A 20,226-nucleotide genomic window follows, 5' to 3' on the forward strand; every position below is an offset into this window, starting at 1 on the left:
AACTTTTTTAACTCGTATTTTCAACTTATTTTCCTATCGTTTTACTTAAATTTCGAGTGGGAACACTCGTTAGATGCATAATTTGATTCCTCATCCAAAGAGTACTCATGTTGGATATTTTCAATGGACCCTACAACATGAAAAATGAGAAATACATGAAAAACATGATTGCAATCACGTCTTTTCATGTATGTCTCATTTTTCATGTAGCAGGGTCCACCAAAAGTATGTAATATGGGTACTCTTTGGATCAGGATTTGAATTTTGCATCCAACAAGTACTCCTGCTCGAAATTTGAGTAAAACCTTAGGGAGATAAGTTGAAAATAAAAGTTGAAAAAATAGTTTTATTATTTTATTATTTTATAATCTTTTTATTTTTTTACCCCAAAAAGGCTGAATCATCCCCCATGATTGACATCAGCATCTTTAATCCTATTGGTTCTTGTAAATTTTATTTTGGTTGTACGTTTTTCTTAGGAGGCCCATTTTATATCTAGAAAGTTCTCTAATGGGTGATTGTCAGAAAGATTTGTTGGACTATGCAACTCACTTGTCATAATATGTATGATCATGTTTAATTATATAATTATTGGTCATATTGTGTCAAGATTTAGTCTTCACGAGGAGTTCCTATTAGTTCGAAGGTTGTTGGAGTCTAGTTGGTTTGAGAGATTCTCTTCAATTAGTTAAATTCCTAAATTGGTGTGTCTTAAGATATGCCCTCAACCAACAAATTGATTATCCAAAATACTTTCCCTATCTTGATATAAAGCTCAGTGTATTTATATGTATCATTATTTGGATGTTAATACATAGAGTTCTCCATATATGTGCAATATAGTTCTACTCTCCAACTTAAGATCGTATCATAACAACTAGTTTGGGTCAAACTCCAACATGAGAAGGCTTGGGGAAAAAGAGAGTAGAGGTAATTGTTATGTGTTTGTGTATCCATTAGTATGAAGGGTGTTAGCACCATTTTAGTTGTAAGTGCTCAATAACTGTGTGTGCATACAAGAGTGGAGTCCATCCTAGAGGGTACATGAGCAGATTATCGAGGGCTCGGTGTTAAGACTGCCCCCTGTGTAGAGAAAATGATACGACTACAGTTATGATGATTTATCTTATACTTGATAACTGTTTGTGATGTGTTTTCACTTTTTCTTGATTATTAGCTTCTTCTCTTATTATTATGTTGTTCTTATCATCAAACAACTACCAAAAACATGAAGATTAACAATACACAAGAATGCAGGATGTAGGCTACAAGCCAAGTCTGAAACCTCTCTACTTGGGAGGAAAACATAGAAATTTCTTCTCTTCTTATAGATTCTTCAAATGATAAATTCCAAGTCCTCTATACCAAGACCAATACCCTTCCACGACCCAACCATAAATTCTTGATGATGTGCTTCTTTTATCCAAGTCAAACCTAGTTAAATCTCTTTCGGTTGTGTTATCACTCAGGTTGTTCCCTTTGACTCCCAAGGGAATACGGCCGAGGTAACCACTAACCAATCTTTGGGTCACAAGTTCTAGCCTACCTATGACCAGAGAGGGCTCTCTCTTTATGATTTAACTTTGTTTGTATAATATTTTAGGCTAGTTATGATGCTCAAGGTTTTGTTTTGAAATTTGTTGGATGATGACTTCAGTCAAGTTAGATATATGTTTATCAGGATGCTCTAGGCCATTGGGCATGGAGTCAGTGATGCTTAACTTGCTTGATATGTCTGTGTCGATACAACAGTGATGCTGCAGAGCCAGATAAGTGTCTAAGAAACAATTCTTTAAATCCGTGATTGGGTGTGATGTAATCAAGGCATGAAAGGCAATTAAGGATCTTTTAGTAATCTGATATGGAGAACATGGGAATATTACCTAGGAGCACTGAAGAATTCCTATATTTCATATTTATAGAATTGATGTAAACATGAGAAACTAAGAATTCATGTTCATTATTAATTCTGAAGAAAACATTTTCAGCAACAGAGATTGAGCATAAGGTGTAATTAAACATTTCCTGTACTATTCTTTTTCTCTATTGTTAGATTAGTGAAACACGTGTATGATACAAACAAACATAAGAAGATAAAACATAGATTGAGAAAACTTATTGTTCCATTAGACAGCACATGAATTCTGCAACAGCACGCAGAGCATCAACAAGACATCAAATATCCAGGAAATCACTGAGCTTTTCCAGCCTCTTGCATTAGATTATCTGAAAATATACAATACATTTTCCTCAGAATGAAAATCACCAACCCCTAATACGTTGCCAGGGGAGGTATATATACAAAATTTACATCAGAAAATATCTAGCTAATGAGTTAATGGCTCATTAATATCGTGCCAACTCCTGGAGCATTGTAGCTGAGAAAGTAAATGTTGTAGTAACTCCCAGATGTATTAGCTGTCCAAAATGGTCAGAGAATGTTGACTTTGTGACCGTTGGAGTCGGCTGAAGATGTGCTGCCCAAAATTTGCGCATTTTCTATATTTGGCTTGCTGCCGCTGTTTTTATGCTGAGTCACCTTTTCGGCTGCCTTGTATGCTGTCTTTATTCTGCTTTTTGCTCTTTGCTGAGTGGAGGCTAACTAGGATTGATCAACTGAGATCACTGAGGCAAAATTCGCAGCATTACCTGCCACCAATCCTCTTTGAGCAGCTGGTGCCTTCGAATTTTCACCAAAGTTTCATCTGCCTCCGTATATCTATAAAAATTTGGAGGAACCTCAAAAAGGTGATTGATTTCATGTTCTATGAAAAATAGATTTTCAAGTTTATCATATATTCTCTGCCCTGTGGGTGGCCCTGTTTCCTCAGAAGTGCTGGCAGATGCAGTAATTTGATTTTCAACAAAATTTGTCAACCTGGTAGCATATTTCTCACGATGGAGTACTCTTCCTGTGCTAGTTAGTAGGCTGGGTAATCCATTTCCTTGTAGTGTTCCTATTTTGAGCTTGTACTCATCTACCTCAGCCTGTATTTCATGGAATTTTCTCTCTACAGTCTGTACAAAATTCCTGAGAGTTAGCACCTTTTTAGCTGTAAGGACAGCTTCTGTTCTATTAATAATGTTGATGGCTGCCAGTTCCTCCTTAGTCTGATTGTTCAGAAAATTTATCATTCTATTGGCCTGCTCAGGCCTATTCCCCAGTACTGTTCTGGCCTTCTGAATCTCAATTTGTGCTTGGCCAATCAAATCCATTTGTTCATGCATAGTCTTGATTGACTTCCATTGTCTAGTAATGGATTGGTCAATCTGGGCCCACAAAATTCTCTTTATTTCCGCTAGAGCATTTTCCAGTTTGAGCTCCTTTTCTAAGGCCTTGATTTTGTCTTTGAGGGCCTTAATTTCTCTAGACTGCTCTGCTACAGTCATCTTTGACTTGTCATATTTGGCCTCTAGTTCTGCTAATTTTTCCTTGGCCTCCTTGATCTCAGTAGCTTGGAGCTCCATCTCTTTGATAGCCTTTGTCAAATCTTCCATGTTCAAGCTGGACTCAGGGGTTGTGGTCATTGCTGCTGCTGGTTTTGTTGTTGTTGTTGTAGTTGCAGGGGCTACTGCTGCAAGGGCTACCGCTGCCTCTGTAGTGGTGGCAGTGGTTGAGGTAATCGGAGGAGGTTGGGATGTGGATTCTCCCTATTTATTTTGTAGTGCCCCTTCTAGTTCCTTTTCCAAATCAAGGACCTTTTGATTGGGCTACATTATTAGATCAAGTTACTCATCAGCCTCCTTTTCCTTCTGCAATTCTGTTGTTTGGGGGTGCTCGGTGGGCAGCAATTTCAGCCTTTTCTTCAATGCATTAAGATCATCTTCCTTCTTCTTCATGAGGGCCCTCACGCCCTTTGGGTCCTTAGGATCATGTCCTAGGTCTATGGAGGACATTCTCTCAAAATCCAACTGAATGTTGGTATTCTTCAGTGATTCTTTCAGTTCATGGGCCATTGTGGCCCTCTCTACCAAGGTAGCATAGACCATTTCCCCCGATTGTTTGTGCAGCTCTATTTGGTCCATGGGGTGAATGTCCTTTGCCATGACCTCCACCCTTGTTCTTACAAAATCTGCAGCTGATTTAGGCTGCGGTACCTTGGGTTTGAAGTGACTGAGGATCATCTTCTCCTCTTGTATGTCATACACTGACATCAACCTCTCTTGCTTGGCTGGTGTCGCTTTGAGGAATTGCTTATACACCTCTATTCTTAACAGCTCATTTTGTGCTTTTATTTCTTTGAAGGAAGCCTTGGTGCTTGAAGGCTTCTTGCTCTGTTGAGAGGAGGAGGACACCTCCATGCCAAGCTGCAATCCTTGCTCTTGTTGGAAAGAGCTTGTGCCCGTTTGCTGACTGTCTTCCCCTTCTTTCCTTGGGCTCTCAAGGACTTCTTCACTTATTTCTTCTATGATTGGGGAGTCAACCTTTTGCCTCTTGGCCTCAGGTTGCTGGGAGGATCCACTAGCAGGAGTGGACTCTTCTCTGTCTCTCTTCTTGCCTCTCTCCTCATGTGCAGGAGTCTGCAATATAGGTGCTGTTGGTGGTTCTGTTTGCGGTGGAGGGGTCTGCTCTTGTTGCTGCCCAATTGAGGAGGCAGGCTGTTCTTTTACTGTTTCTTCTTCAGCACCCATTATTCCTTTACCTTTATCTGTACCTGATGCTGCTGTAGATGGCGCCTAGGTGGCTGGTGCAGTTGTTGTAGCTGAAGTCCCTTCTCCCACTGGATGTGGTTGCTTGAAGATCACCTGCTGCACAGAATCTAAGTCAAGAGTTTCTTCCAAATCCTTGACATTCTTTTGCATTACTTCTTCTTCAGTTAGTTTCTCAATTAACGTATCCTGCAACCATTCTTGCTAATTGGCATACTGTTCAATATGTGGAAATTTACAGTGCTCATAGCCTAGCAGCCTGTACTTGACCCTTCTAGCACAGATGAAGCCTTCAGGGTCATAAGGGATCCACCGGAAGCTTTTTGATAGCTTGTACTTGTCTTTGAGGATTTGCTCAGCATCATGCCATCCCTCTTTTTTGTTCATGTTGAAGGGGCCCAGGTGGTGCTTAAACTTGAGATGGGCTTTCTTTTTAGCACTATGAAAGTGGGTGAGGTTAGAGTGAATGAGCTGCCTATAGTACTCCAAGGCAAACAGTCTCATTGGTACATATTTTGGGAGCCTGTATGGGCAGAGCTCACAGCCATAAATTCTGATGACTGTATGATCTTGATATAGGTACGAATCACCTATTTTATAATTTTTGGATAGCTGCAGAGTTTTCTGGATTTCAAATGAGACTCTGGGAGGAGGGGACCTCATTAATAAGCAAGAGACTGGGTAGACAAACTCATCGATAAATTCACAGTATGAGTATGGTGAATCTTGGACTTGGTGATAAACTGATGTCCAGAAGATAACAGACCTTCTTTCCCCCTTAGAATCTAGCTTTTTGATGGGGCATTGAAAGGCCTCAGATTGGTAATACATGAACAAATGGTAGATGTATGATGAGTATTTGAATATGCCCTCCCTCTCTACTTCGAACAGCTAGTCATGTATCTTGTTGGCTATGAATTTGGCAAAATTATATTTGTAGGCAGGGGGTTGGCCTGGGCTATAAGCAGCTAAAAACACCAGCACAGTCTCATCAACATATTCACTGGTTTTATAGCCCAACACATATGCAATCATGTCCAGCAGAAGTTTGCCTACATCAGTAAAATGGACATATAAGAAGGGAGGTGGCCCTGTGGGCTGGCGGTCAGCTCTCATAAATGTCTGGGTGATCTTCTGAATGTCAGTAGTGGAAAGCTTGGCACCTGTATCCAGCAGATAGTTCAGGGAGAAAGGATGCAGCAGCTGATTTTGTTTGAAGTTGAGCATCTGGTTGATGGACTCAACATTAATGTGGAAGAGGATGCTCCCAGATGGAGACTTGACAGCTATGTGACTTGGATCATAATTTTCAGCACATTAGCGGATAATCTCTGGAAAAATGTTGACAGATGGGAGGAAGTAATAAGGCAGATTAGATTCCCATATCCCATATGTATCATTGTTGTTCAAATAGTTATCCCTTAATTGCCGGAAGGTCTGCAAATGGTTTCTGTCACCTACAAAGTCTTGAATGAGGTAATCCCTGTTAGCAAGAGGCAAGGACTCAAGCTCTTTATTTGGTGGATTCATGGGGGCAACACTGAGAGCTGTGGGTGTAGGAGCAGCCATTGTGTAGCTTCTGGGTGCTGTTTTTAAAATGCAGTTTCTGAATGCAACAAGGTAAGTGGAATAGCTTGCAAGGTTTCTCAAAAGTGAGGTGGGAGACTGAAAGCAGATAATGCCAAATATTTTCTTCAAAGGGGAGTAGGTGAATTAAGCAGGCTTGCCTCTGTCCTGCTCTGGTGAATTCACAAGGATTGAGAATAATAAGGATGAACTACAGAGCGAGGGCGGGACTAAAGTTGGTGAAATGCAGTTGTTCAAGTAAGTATTCGGCAAAAGGGAACAATGCCGGGTCGATTGGGGGGGCAATTTGTTGTTTTAAGACCGCGAATTATTGTTGTAACATCGAATTTTGGATCAGGGGGCAATGCAGGTTGTTTTAGTCCAGAATTGACTAAGAGACAATCTTTAATTTGGGAATTACGAGGTGTTTAATGGACAATATTGTAGAGAAATGGCATAAACACGGGTAAAACAGGTGAATTCTGGCAAATACCTGGATAAACGATGCCGAGAGCCTCCGGGTTGATCAGTGGATGAATAATGCAGCTAAATTGGTGAGTTGCGGCGTCTGTAGCTTTGAATTTCGCGGCTTGGAGGCAATTTTCGCAATGAACAAATAAAACGGCGACTCTGTCCTTTTGGAGTGAAAATGACATAAAACGGCTCTTTTGCGCGTTTTTAATGATAATTTTGGAAAATGTGGGTTATTGGCGCTTTTCTGTTGATGATGTCAGCATGACGTCATGGCAGGCCCAGGTACGGAAGGTGACATGGATGCTGAGCTAGAGGCCAGCATGGCGGGACACGGTGGCGGGATGTGTGGGGTGGCAAGATGATGTGGAGGGTCACGAGGCGCGGTGGCGGGGACCGGTGATATGACGTCACGATGATGTGGGGGTGACGTGACAAAGGAGGCGGTAAGAGGGAAGGCGGTAAGCGGTCTCCCCACACCGCTTTTGGGAGAAGGCGGTATAGGGGAGGGGGGCTCCGAACACCTCCGCCGGCTGCCACGCGTCCAGCGTACGGGAGCAAAACCACCCGCTCCCCGGACGCTAAACCGCGGCAGGTTTAAAACTGAAATCGCCCGCCCATCGTTGGATTGAGGGAGGCGGGAGATCGAGGGCTGGCGGGCGCCCCGACCCATCGTGCAAGTTAGGGTGGGGACCCGCCAGCGAATAAAATATTCGTTTAAATATTTCGGGTCTTAGACTTTGGGTTAGGGGGTTTTTTAAATGGGTTTTAACATATGCGGGTAAATCTATTGGGTTTAGAAAAACCTTTGAATGTTAGGTTTGAGAGGGGGGAAGGGGTTTTTATGTAATTTTTCGGAAAAAAAAGGGTAAATGAGGGTTTAGTATAGGTTATTACTCTAACCAGAGGTCAGAGTAATCCCAAAGCAAGGGTTGACTGTAGTCCCTGGTGGACTAATGTCTCCCATAGGAATGCTATTTAGCTATAATGCTAAGGGGGGGGATATTTATACATTTTATGGGGTTTTATACACCATGGTGTTATAGTAATAGGGAAAGGGGAACATAGGGGATTTAGCGTAGATAAAGTTAGTAGTTAGTATTGGAGGGGAATGTGAATGAGAAGTGATAGATACTAAGTTTTTGGGAAACAAACTTAGTTAGGGAGTAGATCAAAATGAAAAGAATTTTTACACAAGAAATGTGGCTGCTTTTCAAAAGAGGAATCACTTATGACATGAAGTTTTTACAAATGAGGAGTGTAAGGAGGACTGATCAGGCAGATCCTATAGTGCTCATGGGGAGGTTAGTAAGAAACTTTTGAAGGGGATGAGGGAAGTTAGTGATGGTTTAGTAGTTTGCCAAATAGACCATTGCTCTTGCCTTTCTCCTGCTGGTGAAATCATTGTGATTTTACCCAAGTGACATGCTTAGATCTTGCTTTCTGCAACCTTCAACTGCCTACCCTACCTGATATGCCTAACATTTTTTCTTCCTTGGATGGGTGCACTTAGCCTTGCAAACCTTGATAATTCTCTTTTCTTTTTGCTGCCCTCCTATCTAAGTCTACCCTTATGACTTCCAAGGGCCCAGATTAAGCAGTTGGGCTCCTTTCTTTCTCTATCCACCTAGTCATCTGTCAAGCTTGAACTGTTTGAACAGGTACTTCCTCTCTAGTCTACAACATGCAATTTAAAACATGGTGAGGCCCAGCTTGAGCTGTTGGACCACCCATCAAAGTAGTAGTGGCAATTTGGACTAGCCACTTTCATGGTCTTTATTTGGGGTTCATTTCTTCTATTTTTTCTTTGACCAATTCATTTTCTTGCCCTTTGATTTTTCTTTTAAGGCATACCCTCTTTACATTTTTTAATTGTCTGCTTCTTTCACAAAAATGGAACCTTAGTAGCATGGAAGGTGAACATTTTTGGCACTTCCACTGTCAATCATGAGAGATGAAAACCTATTGGTATAGGAGGCTAACAGTGGCTCCACTTGGGGATGGCTTTTCCAGGTGAAAAGCCAAGAACAGCAGGTCAGATTGCCTGAGTTCTGCTTTCTTGCTGCAGGCCGAATTTCTCTGTTGTTGGAAACCACTGGTTAGGATCCTAGATAGTTGCTGGCAGCACCCAGTGAGCTGATTTGCTGTGAATTTGCAGATCTGTTTTTACCTGTTTCTCACAATTTCTCCTCATCACTTGATAGTCACCCTGTGTTTTTCTTTGCTTTCTAATGCCGGGATCACATATATTCAAAAAAAGGGAAAAAATGCAGCACCCTGGTCTTCTCAAAATATGCTCCACTTGGTGCTTTATTTATCTGTTGTAACTGAAAATACTGGAAAATACTAGTATTTATGTACAATATATGCCTGTTCAGTGTTTGATCAAAGGGAGTCAAAATAATTCTTGAGCATTCTCCCATTAACCGGGCCTTCCTCCGTGTTAGAGCCATCCAAACTTCTTAGAAAATAGGTGTTGTTTCCTTGTATAGCATAGATGACATAGGGTCCCTTCCATAAAAAATCAAACTTACCATGTTTGCCTTTGTCCTCCCTTCTGGAATCCCATCTTAACACTTTGTTTCCTATGAAGAAATCTTCAGCTTTGTTCTTTTGTCAAATATTCTTTTGAGCTTTTCTTGTAGAACTTGGGTTCTTTGATAGACTTCTTCTCTTGTTTGCTGTAAATGAATTGTCTAATTAATCCTTCTCTGAATGTCATTCGGCTCAGCTTGTATTTCTTGCAGCAACTTGATCACAGGAATTCCTAGAGATGGAGGAAACTTTGCTTCTAGCCCATAGACCAGCTCATATGGACTCATGCCAATTGATCTCTTGGTGGTCAGTCTATCTGCCCACAGTGCATTTACCAACTTCTTATGCCAATTTTTTTTGTTTTCTTCCAAAACTTTCTTAATGATATTAATGAGACTTTTATTGGAAGACTCGGCTAGGCCATTACCTTGAGGATAATAGGCAGTGGAATGACCTAGGGTCATGTGATACTTGTGACAAAAGTTGATCATTTTCTTGGACTTGAAAGCAGCAACATTGTCTGTAATGATTTTGTCTGGACAGCCAAACCTGGACAAGATGTTGGTTTCTAGAAATTGTATAATAATGGAGTCATTGGCCTGCCTACAAGGGATGGCTTCTATCCATTTGGTAAAATAGTCTGTGGCAGTGAGAATCCACCTATGCTGGCCAGAGGATGGAGGGTGAATTTCGCCAATGAAGTCTAAACCCCATTGCTGGAATGGTCTCTCAGTTGAAACTGGTTTGAGTGGTAAAGGTAGCAGTTTCCTCTTGCCCTCAAAAATTTGGCATTTGTGACAAGACATTACAAATCTCTTTACATCAGTAAACAAGGAGGGCCAATAAAATCCAGCCCTTAGGATTTTATCAGCTGTGGACTTCCAGTATAAGTGTCCTCCACAGTCACCTGCATGAAATTCTTTGAGGACATTGTCAGTTTCTTCTATTGTTAAGCAATTGAGTAGGATCCCTTCATGATTTCTCCAAAATAAAACATTGTCAATAATACAAAACTTTGATGCTTTCATTTTCAAGAATCTTTTCTTGGTTCTGGACAACCCTGGAGGAGCTTGCAGGTTCAATAATACAAAACATATATCAGTATACCAGGGAGATTGCATAAAGGCTTGGTTGATCTGTGGAGTCGCCATCTCCTGTTCGTCGTCCAGTTCATTAATGTCAAGGGCTTGAAAATTGGTTTCAGTCATTAGTTTGGCTAGGCCTTGTCCTTTTATCAGTTTGGTAGGTTTAATCTCAACGTCATATTCTAGGATATTGGCAATCCACTTGCCCCTCTTGCCTTCAATTCCTTCTTGGGTTAGAATGTCTTTGACCACTGCATTACGAACATAGGCAATTATATGAGAGTAAAGGATATATATTCTGAATTCCTTGATGGCTTTTACCAATGCATAGGCTTGTTTTTCCATGATCTGATATTTCAAAGGAGCATCTCTAAGGGCTCTGCTAAAAAATGCAATGGGTTTTTCACAGCCTTGGTCATCTTTTTGTAGCAGAACAACAGCAATTGTATGCTCAGAAGCAAAAGAAAAAATAATGAAATCTTGATCAAATCTAGGGCTTGTTAGGACTGGTGTGTTTGTCAATGCTCTTTTGATATCCTCAAAGGCTTGCCTAGCTTCCATGGTCCATTTGACCTTGGAATCCTTTTTCAGCATATTATTTAACAGTCTTATGAGTTCAGCCAGATTGGGAATGAATCTCCTTAAGAAGATGATCTTTCCTAGAAAGCTTTGTAGTTCTTTGATGTTTCTTGGATGTGGTAGCTGTAGGATAGCTTGAATTCTGTCTGGGTCAATCCTAATACCATCCTTTGAGATTATATGCCCCAGGAGTTTACCTTCTTCCAGCCCAAATAGTGACTTCTTTGGGTTCATTGATATGCCATACTTTCTACAAATTGTGAAAACCTGCCTCAAGTGTTCCAAGTGTTCTTGATCTGATTTTGAAAAGGCAGTGAGATCATCAAGATAGATAACTAGGAAGTCATGAATTTCTTTGGCAAAGGCAATATCCATTGCTCTTTGGAACGTGGCCCCCGCATTTTTAAGCCCAAAAGGCATTTTGACATATTTGAATGTTCCCCAAGGTGTTGTGAAGGCTGTTTTGTCTTGATCATCCGGGTGTACTAGAATCTGATTGAATCCTGAGAAACCATCTAGTAAAGAGATCCTAGCAGCTCCCACTACCCTTTGCAAGATATGATCCATTTTTGGTAAGGGGTAATGGTCTTTGAGAGATACTTTGTTCAGATTTCTTAGGTCAACACACAATCTGATTTCCCCTGTCTTTTTCCTAGTAGGCACTAGGTTTGAAATCCACTCTGAGAATCTAATTGGGGCAATGATCCCAGCTTCATACATGCGTTTAACCTCTTTTTCAATAAGGGGGAGGAGGACTGGATTGACTCTCCTAAGCTTCTGTTTAAAAGGCTTTTGATTTTCTTTTAGAGGTATAGTGTGCTGGATAACTGATGTATCATAAGATTTAAGGTCTTCATAGCTCCAGGCAAAGACATCTTGAAACTCTTTGAATAACTCAATGTATTTTAGTTTCTGCTCAGGTGGTAATGCTTTGGATAGCTTAACCATTTTGGGATTTTCAGGGGTCCCAATGTTACAATCTTCTATTTCAGCATTCAATGGTTGCATTTTTTGTTTTCTTGAGATGTCATTTGAATCAAACAGGTCCTCCAAAGGGGTTAGACCTATGGGCAGAAAATTATCCTTTAGCTCAATTACCTCATCTTCTGTCTCAACCATTTCCTCTTCATCCGATTGTTTCAACTCTCGTATAGTTTCCTTGTCAAAGGTGGTAGGATGCATAACTAGATCAACAGTTTCAGCTGATATTTTCTGTGTAATTGTGAATATCTGTGGTTGATCATCTCTAGTGCTAGTGTCAATGTTCATGCTAGAAAATTCTTCCTTTAAAGTGAGAAAGTTATTTATCTGTGTATTATTCTCGAAGACTTGCCAATTCTTGATGTTATCCGGAACTGAAGGTCTGTGTTTGATTTCAGCAGTAAACGTATGATTGGTTTTGAAAGGCAACTTACAAGTGCTGGCAAAAGTTGCCAAGCTGTGAGCATGTAGATTGAGTTCTCTGGAAATTTTAGTCAACTGTGATTGTGAGAAGCTCTCAAGGACTTGAATAGCTGCTCCTTTGTATGCTCTCAACCTCAAATCGTTTGTGGTAAAATTTCCCTTCATCTGTTGTATGACCAGATCTGAATCTCCCAAGATTGAGATTTTGGTTGCACCTAGATTTTTTATGAGTTTCAGACCTAGCAGGAGGGCTTCATATTCAGCCATGTTGTTTGTGCACCGAAAGTTTAGTCTGTATGCATGGCCCTCAGCTTGGTCATTGTGCATATTGTGGATCCACACTCCTGCCCCAACTCCTAGCTTGTTTACAGAGCCATCAAATTCTAGATACCATAAGGTTTCATGATCAAGATTTGGATTGAAATTTTTAGTGAGTTGGATCATGGGCAGATTTGTTTCTTGCAAGTTACTTGGTGCATCATGTTCCTTTGTCTTCTTATCAGCTCTACCCACAGTCCCTTGGTCTTTGAAAGCACATTGCTCATCTGACTCCTCGGTCTCTACTGTCATTAATAGTTCAGAATAAGCTTTGTGACAGATGTCAGCATTGTAGAGAATAAATGAATCCATGTTTGAGTGTATTGAATAGATTGGAAGGTTTTGGGGCTTCTCTTGATTGCTTAGCACATATTTCATCAGAGTTTCCTGGTACAATCTCTTTGGCTGCCCAAAGACTGAGATAGTTGCATAGGACATATCTAATTGCAGAGATCCTTGAAGTTTGGCCCCCCAGGATCTGGACAAGAGCATGCCATACTTAGGGGGTATGTCAGCTACCACTACATCCATCAAGATAGTTTTGGTTGGGTATTGAACCAGGGAGACACATAAGTCTTTAATCAGGCCCAAACACCTGACTTGGCTTGAATCAAATGAGAACAGATCTTTGTAAGGTCTTGTGATGTCCAAGTCAAGTTTTTCCATTACAGATTTGGGCATTAAGTTGTGTGAGGCCCCAGAATCGAACATTGCATTATGTAGGACCTTATCATGAATGTTTAGACTGACATAAAAGGGTGGTACCCCTCCATTTTCTGTTTTTCCATTAACCTCAGGTCCGAACAGCAACTCTGGTTGGTCATCTAGGACATTAACCGCATCTTTGTTGTCTGATACTTGGAGTGACTTATTGATCTGCTGTCTGTATATGTCATGTTTGGCCAATTCCGAAAGAGGAACTGATATCTTTAGCTTACTTATTTCTGTTTCCAAGTTGAAAGGTTTTTCCACTTGAATTTTGGCATTTAGTGCAACAGATTTTTCCCTTTCAGCTGAGTTATCAAGTGTCCTTTGCTCATAGTTGGGTCCATTTTGAGTAAAACTGGTGCCATGTTTGTTTCCTGGGGGATTATCTGCCTTTGTCTTTAATGGATGGGGTGGACCTGGCTGATTTTGAGAGGACTGTTGCTCTGAAATGTCCTCCACAGTCACTTCTGTGGCAGGTGGGTTTGAGCTGCCAGCTGTCTGGGGAAGGGTAGTATTTTCATTGATCTTTTTTGGCTGCTTAATGTCCTTTGGTTTGAGGGGTGTAGGTACATCTATTGTTCTACTCCTTAGTTTGTACTGTTTGTGCACCTCATACACAGCTGCATCATACCCTTCTTTAAAATCGAATGATTCTCCTGACTTAGTGTGGAATTGATTGTCATTGTAAACCTCTTGGTCTTCTTGTGTCAGAAAGACTTGATTTTCACTGTCCAAACCCATTAGGTTGATGTGAGGGTCCTCACTAGGTTCACTAGATGTTGAAGCCTCAGCATAGTTTTCCTGGAAAGGAGGTCTGACATGCTGGTCAGGATCAGTCCTTCCAACATTAGGATTTTGGTTCTTTCTGAAGTTTGGGTTTCTAATATTACTGGTTTGACCTTCCCATGATGATTTTCTTTCTATGGTTTCCACTCTGTCTCCAAGTCTGTCCATGCCTTTGATGATCGCATCTAGCTTTTGCTCAAATGATGAGGGTTCTTCTTTAAAAGTAGTTCTCCTTTCAGTTCTCGCCCGGTTTCTCTTGGCAATTAGATTTGCCTCTACACTCACAGCTATGTTTTGCATGTCTGCTAGAGTTGCAGGGGCTCTTTCTCTTAGTTGATATGCCATATCAGCATCAAATCCATCAGGGAACTTAATCAATGCTAAATCAGGTGGAGGTCTAAGATTTTGAGGAATGGCATTATAAATAGTGTTGAATCTAGTGCAATAGTCCAAGACAGCTTCTTGTGGGCCTCTTTTTATGGTATCATATTCAGATAAAATGTGCAGAGGGTCCTTTTTCTTTTCCCATCTGTTGAGGAAGGACTGATAAAGGGCACCTGAATCAGCTATAGAATGTGCAGCTAGTGCCCTGAACCAGGTTCTTACATCACCTGTTAAACTTTGGACAAAGATTTTTATCCTTACATCATCATCATCTATCTCATAGTTCTCAAAGTAGTCTTGCATTTTCTTAGTATGCTGTAAGGCAGTGTATGTACTGGTTCCATCAAAATAAGTAATCTTGCCTTGGTAGTCCTGAGGCATGGCCCCAGGATTGCCAGGTAACTGAAGGGGTGCATAACGATTAGCCATATTTGGGGGGATAAGTGGGACAACTGGTAGAAAGGGAACAACTGGGACAGCAACAACAGTTTGTGTGTTGGTTGTAGACAATATGTTTTGTGAAGTGGATGATGAAGAGGGGGAAGAATGAGTTGTATGGAGGTGAACGGATGGCTTAGAAGGGGTTGGAATAAAACTTTGCTGAATTGCCTTAGGGCTAGTTTCAGGGGATTGTCCAGGTTCCTTCTGGTTCCTAAGAGTTTTATGGATCAAATTTGGATTTTCGAAAACAGGTGGGGGATTTGGGTCAGGGTTTGACCTAGTGTGCCTAGTTCCCTTTTTCGGAGCCAGCTTCTGAACTTGTTTTTGGTATTTTTAAGGATATTTTTAGAACTATTTTAAGGGACTGCTCAGGCTTTTGGAACTACTGTCTAAAAACAGACAACAACTGAAAAATACGCTCTTTCCCCAGTGGAGTCGCCAATTATGTTATCACTCAGGTTGTTCCCTTTGACTGCCAAGGGAATACGGCCGAGGTAACCACTAACCAATCTTTGGGTCACAAGTTCTAGCCTACCTATGACCAGAGAGGGCTCTCTCTTTATGATTTAACTTTGTTTGTATGATATTTTAGGCTAGTTATGATGCTCAAGGTTTTGTTTTGAAATTTGCTGGATGATGACTTCATTCAAGTTAGATATATGTTTATCAGGATGCTCTAGGCCATTGGGCATGGAGTCAGTGATGCTTAACTTGCTTGATATGTCTGTGTTGATACAACAGTGATGCTGCAGAGCCAGATAAGTGTCTAAGAAACAATTCTTTAAATCTGTGATTGGGTGTGATGTAATCAGGGCATGAAAGGCAATTAAGGATCTTTCAGTAATCTGATATGGAGAACAGTGGGAATATTACCTAGGAGCACTGAAGAATTCCTATATAACATTCATATTTATAGAATTGATGTAAACATGAGCAACTAAGAATTCATGTTCATTATTAATTCTGAAGAAAACATTTTCAGCAACAGAGATTGAGCATAAGGTGTAATTAAACATTTCCTGTACTATTCTTTTTCTCTATTGTTAGATTAGTGAAACATGTGTATGATACAAACAAACATAAGAAGATAAAACATAGATTGAGAAAACTTATTGTTCCATTAGACAGCACAGGAATTCTGCAACAGCACACAGAGCATCAACAAGACATCAAACATCCAGGAAATCACTGAGCTTTTCCAGCCTCTTGCATTAGATTATCTAAAAGTATACAATACATTTGCCTCAGAATGAAAATCACCAACCCCTAATACGTTGCCAGGGGAGGTATATATACAAAATTTACATCAGAAAATATCTAGCTAATGAGTTAATGGCTCATTAATATCGTGCCAACTCCTGGAGCATTGTAGCTGAGAAAGTAAATGTTGTAGTAACTCCCAGATGTATTAGCTGTCCAAAATGGTCAGAGAATGTTGACTTTGTGACCGCTGGAGTCGGCTAAAGATGTGCTGCCCAAAATTTGCGCATTTTCTATATTTGGCTTGCTGCCGGTGTTTTTATGCCGAGTCACCTTTTCGGCTGCCTTGTATGTTGTCTTTATTCTTCTTTTTGCTCTTTGCTAAGTGGAGGTTGACTAGGATTGATCAACTGAGATCACTGAGGCAAAATTTGCAGCATTGCCTGCCACCAATCCTCTTTGGGCAGCTGGTGCCTTCGAATTTTCACCAAAGTTTCATCTGCCTCCGTATATCTATAAAAATTTGGAGGAACCTCAAAAAGGTGATTGATTTCATGTTCTATGAAAAATAGATTTTCAAGTTTATCATATAGGCTCTGCCCTGTTGGTGGCCCTGTTTCCTCAGAAGTGCTGGCAGATGCAGTAATTTGATTTTCAACAAAATTTGTCAACCTGGTAGCATATTGCTCACGAGGGAGCAGTCTTCCTGTGCTAGTTAGTAGGCTGGGTAATCCCTTTCCTTGCAGTGTTCCTATTTTGAGCTTGTACTCATCTACCTCAGCCTGTATTTCATGGCATTTTCTCTCTACAGTCTGTACAAAATTCCTGAGAGTTAGCACCTTTTTAGCTGTAAGGACAACCTCTGTTCTGTTAACAATGTTGATGGCTGCTAGTTCCTCCTTAGTCTGATTGTTCAGAAAATTTATCATTCTATTGGCCTGCTCAGGCCTGTTCCCCAGTACTGTTCTGGCCTTCTGAATCTCAATTTGTGCTTGGCCAATCAAATCCATTTGTTCATGCACAGTCTTGATTGACTTCCATTGTCTAGTAATGGATTGGTCAATCCGGGCCCACAAAATTCTCTTTATTTCTGCTAGAGCATTTTCCAGTTTGAGCTCCTTTTCTAAGGCCTTGATTTTGTCTTTGAGGGCCTTAATTTCTCTAGACTGCTCTGCTACAGTCATCTTTGACTTGTCATATTTGGCCTCTAGTTTTGCTAATTTTTCCTTGGCCTCCTTGATCTCAGTAGCTTGGAGCTCCATCTCTTTGATAGCCTTTGTCAAATCTTCCATGTTCAAGCTGGACTCAGGGGCTGTGGTTGTTGCTGCTGCTGCTTCTGTTGTTGCTGTTGTAGTTGCAGGGGCTACTGCTGCAGGGGCTACCGCTGCCTCTGTAGTGGTGGCAGTGGTTGAGGTAATCGGAGGAGGTTGGGATGTGGATTCTCCCTGTTTATTTTGTAGTGCCCCTTCTAGTTCCTTTTCCAAATCAAGGACCTTTTGATTGAGCTGCATTATTAGATCAAGTTGCTCATCAGCCTCCTTTTCCTTCTGCAATTCTGCTGTTTGGGGGTGCTCGGTGGGCAGCAGTTTCAGCCTTTTCTTCAATGCATTAAGATCATCTTCCTTCTTCTTCATGAGGGCCCTCACGCCCTTTGGGTCCTTAGGATCATGTCCTAGGTCTATGATGATGTCCTCTAGTGATTTAATCCTGTTGTCCTTGGCCATGGAGGACATTCTCTCAAAATCCAACTGAATGTTGGTATTCTTCAGTGATTCTTTCAGTTCATGGGCCATTGTGGCCCTCTCTACCAAGGTAGCATAGACCATTTCCCCCGTTTGTTTGTGCAGCTCTATTTGGTCCATGGGGTGAATGTCCTTTGCCATGACCTCCACCCTTGTTCTTACAAAATCTGCAGTTGATTTAGGCTGCGGTACCTTGGGTTTGAAGTGACTGAGGATCATCTTCTCCTCTTGTATGTCATACACTGACATCAACCTCTCTTGCTTGGCTGGTGTCGCTTTGAGGAATTGCTTATACACCTCTATTCTTAACAGCTCATTTTGTGCTTTTATTTCTTTGAAGGAAGCCTTGGTGCTTGAAGGCTTCTTGCTCTGTTGAGAGGAGGAGGACACCTCCATGCCAAGCTGCAATCCTTGCTCTTGTTGGAAAGAGCTTGTGCCTGTTTGCTGACTGTCTTCCCCTTCTTTCCTTGGGCTCTCAAGGACTTCTTCACTTATTTCTTCTATGATCGGGGAGTCAACCTTTTGCCTCTTGGCCTCAGGTTGTTGGGAGGATCCACTAGCAGGAGTGGAGTCTTCTCTGTCTCTCTTCTTGCCTCTCTCCTCATGTGCAAGAGTCTGCAATATAGGTGATGTTGGTGGTTCTGTTTGCGGTGGAGGGGTCTGCTCTTGTTGCTGCCTAATTGAGGAGGCAGGCTATTCTTTTACTGTTTCTTCTTCAGCACCCATTATTCCTTTACCTTTATCTGTACCTGATGCTGCTGTAGATGGTGCCTGGGCGGCTGGTGCAGTTTTTGTAGCTGAAGTCCCTTCTGCCACTGGATGTGGTTGCTTGAAGATCACTTGCTGCACAGAATCTAAGTCAAGAGTTTCTTCCAAATCCTTGACATTCTTTTGCATTACTTCTTCTTCAGTTAGTTTCTCAATTAATGTATCCTGCAACCATTCTTGCTGATTGGCATACTGTTCAATATGTGGAAATTTACAGTGCTCATAGCCTAGCAGCCTGTACTTGACCCTTCTAGCATAGATGAAGCCTTCAGGGTCATAAGGGACCCACCGGAAGCTTTTTGATAGCTTGTACTTGTCTTTGAGGATTTGCTCAGCATCTTGCCATCCCTCTTTTTTGTTCATGATGAAGGGGCCCAGGTGGTGCTTAAACTTGAGATGGGCTTTCTTTTTAGCACTATGAAAGTGGGTGAGGTCAGAGTGTATGATCTTGATATAGGTACCAATCACCTATTTTATAATTTTTGGACAGCTGCAGAGTTTTCTGGATTTCAAATGAGACTCTGGGAGGAGGGGACCTCATTAATAAGCAAGATACTGGGTAGAAAAACTCATCGATAAATTCACAGTATGAGTATGGTGAATCTTGGACTTGGTGATAAACTGATGTCCAGAAGATAACATACCTTCTTTCCCCCTTAGAATCTAGCTTTTTGATGGGGCATTGAAAGGCCTCAGATTGGTAATACATGAACAAATGGTAGATGTATGATGAGTATTTGAATATGCCCTCCCTGTCTACTTTGAACAACTGGTCATGTATCTTGTTGGCTATGAATTTGGCAAAATTATATTTGTAGGCAGGGGGTTGGCCTGGGCTATAAGCAGCTAAAAACACCAGCACAGTCTCATCAACATATTCACTGGTTTTATAGCCCAACACATATGCAATCATGTCCAGCAGAAGTTTGCCTACATCAGTAAAATGGACATATAAGAAGGGAGGTGGCCCTGTGGGCTGGCGGTCAGCTCTCATAAATGTCTGGGTGATCTTCTGAATGTCAGCAGTGGAAAGCTTGGCACCTGTATCCAGCAGATAGTTCATGGAGAAAGGATGCAGCAGCTGAGTTTGTTTGAAGTTGAGCATCTGGTTGATGGACTCAGCATTAATGTGGAAGAGGATGCTCCCAGATGGAGACTTGACAGCTCTGTGACTTGGATCATAATTTTCAGCACATAGGCGGATAATCTCTGGAAAAATGTTGACAGATGGGAGGAAGTAATAAGGTAGATTAGATTCCCATATCCCATATGTATCATTGTTGTTCAAATAGTTATCCCTTAATTCCCGGAAGGTCTGCAAATGGTTTCTGTCACCTACAAAGTCTTGAATGAGGTAATCCCTGTCAGCAAGAGGCAGGGACTCAAGCTCTTTATTTGGTGGATTCATGGGGGCAACACTGAGAGCTGTGGGTGCAGGAGCAGCCATTGTGTAGCTTCTGGGTGCTGTTTTTAAAATGCAGTTTCTGAATGCAACAAGGTAAGTGCAATAGCTTGCAAGGTTTCTCAAAAGTCAGGTGGCAGACTGAAAGCAGATAATGCCAAATATGTTCTTCAAAGGGGAGTAGGTG

Source organism: Pinus tabuliformis, chromosome Q (genome assembly GCF_031772625.1).
Source record: "Pinus tabuliformis cultivar Carrire ecotype Pingquan chromosome Q, CPIR1, whole genome shotgun sequence".
In the NCBI taxonomy this organism is placed as follows: Eukaryota; Viridiplantae; Streptophyta; class Pinopsida; order Pinales; family Pinaceae; genus Pinus; species Pinus tabuliformis.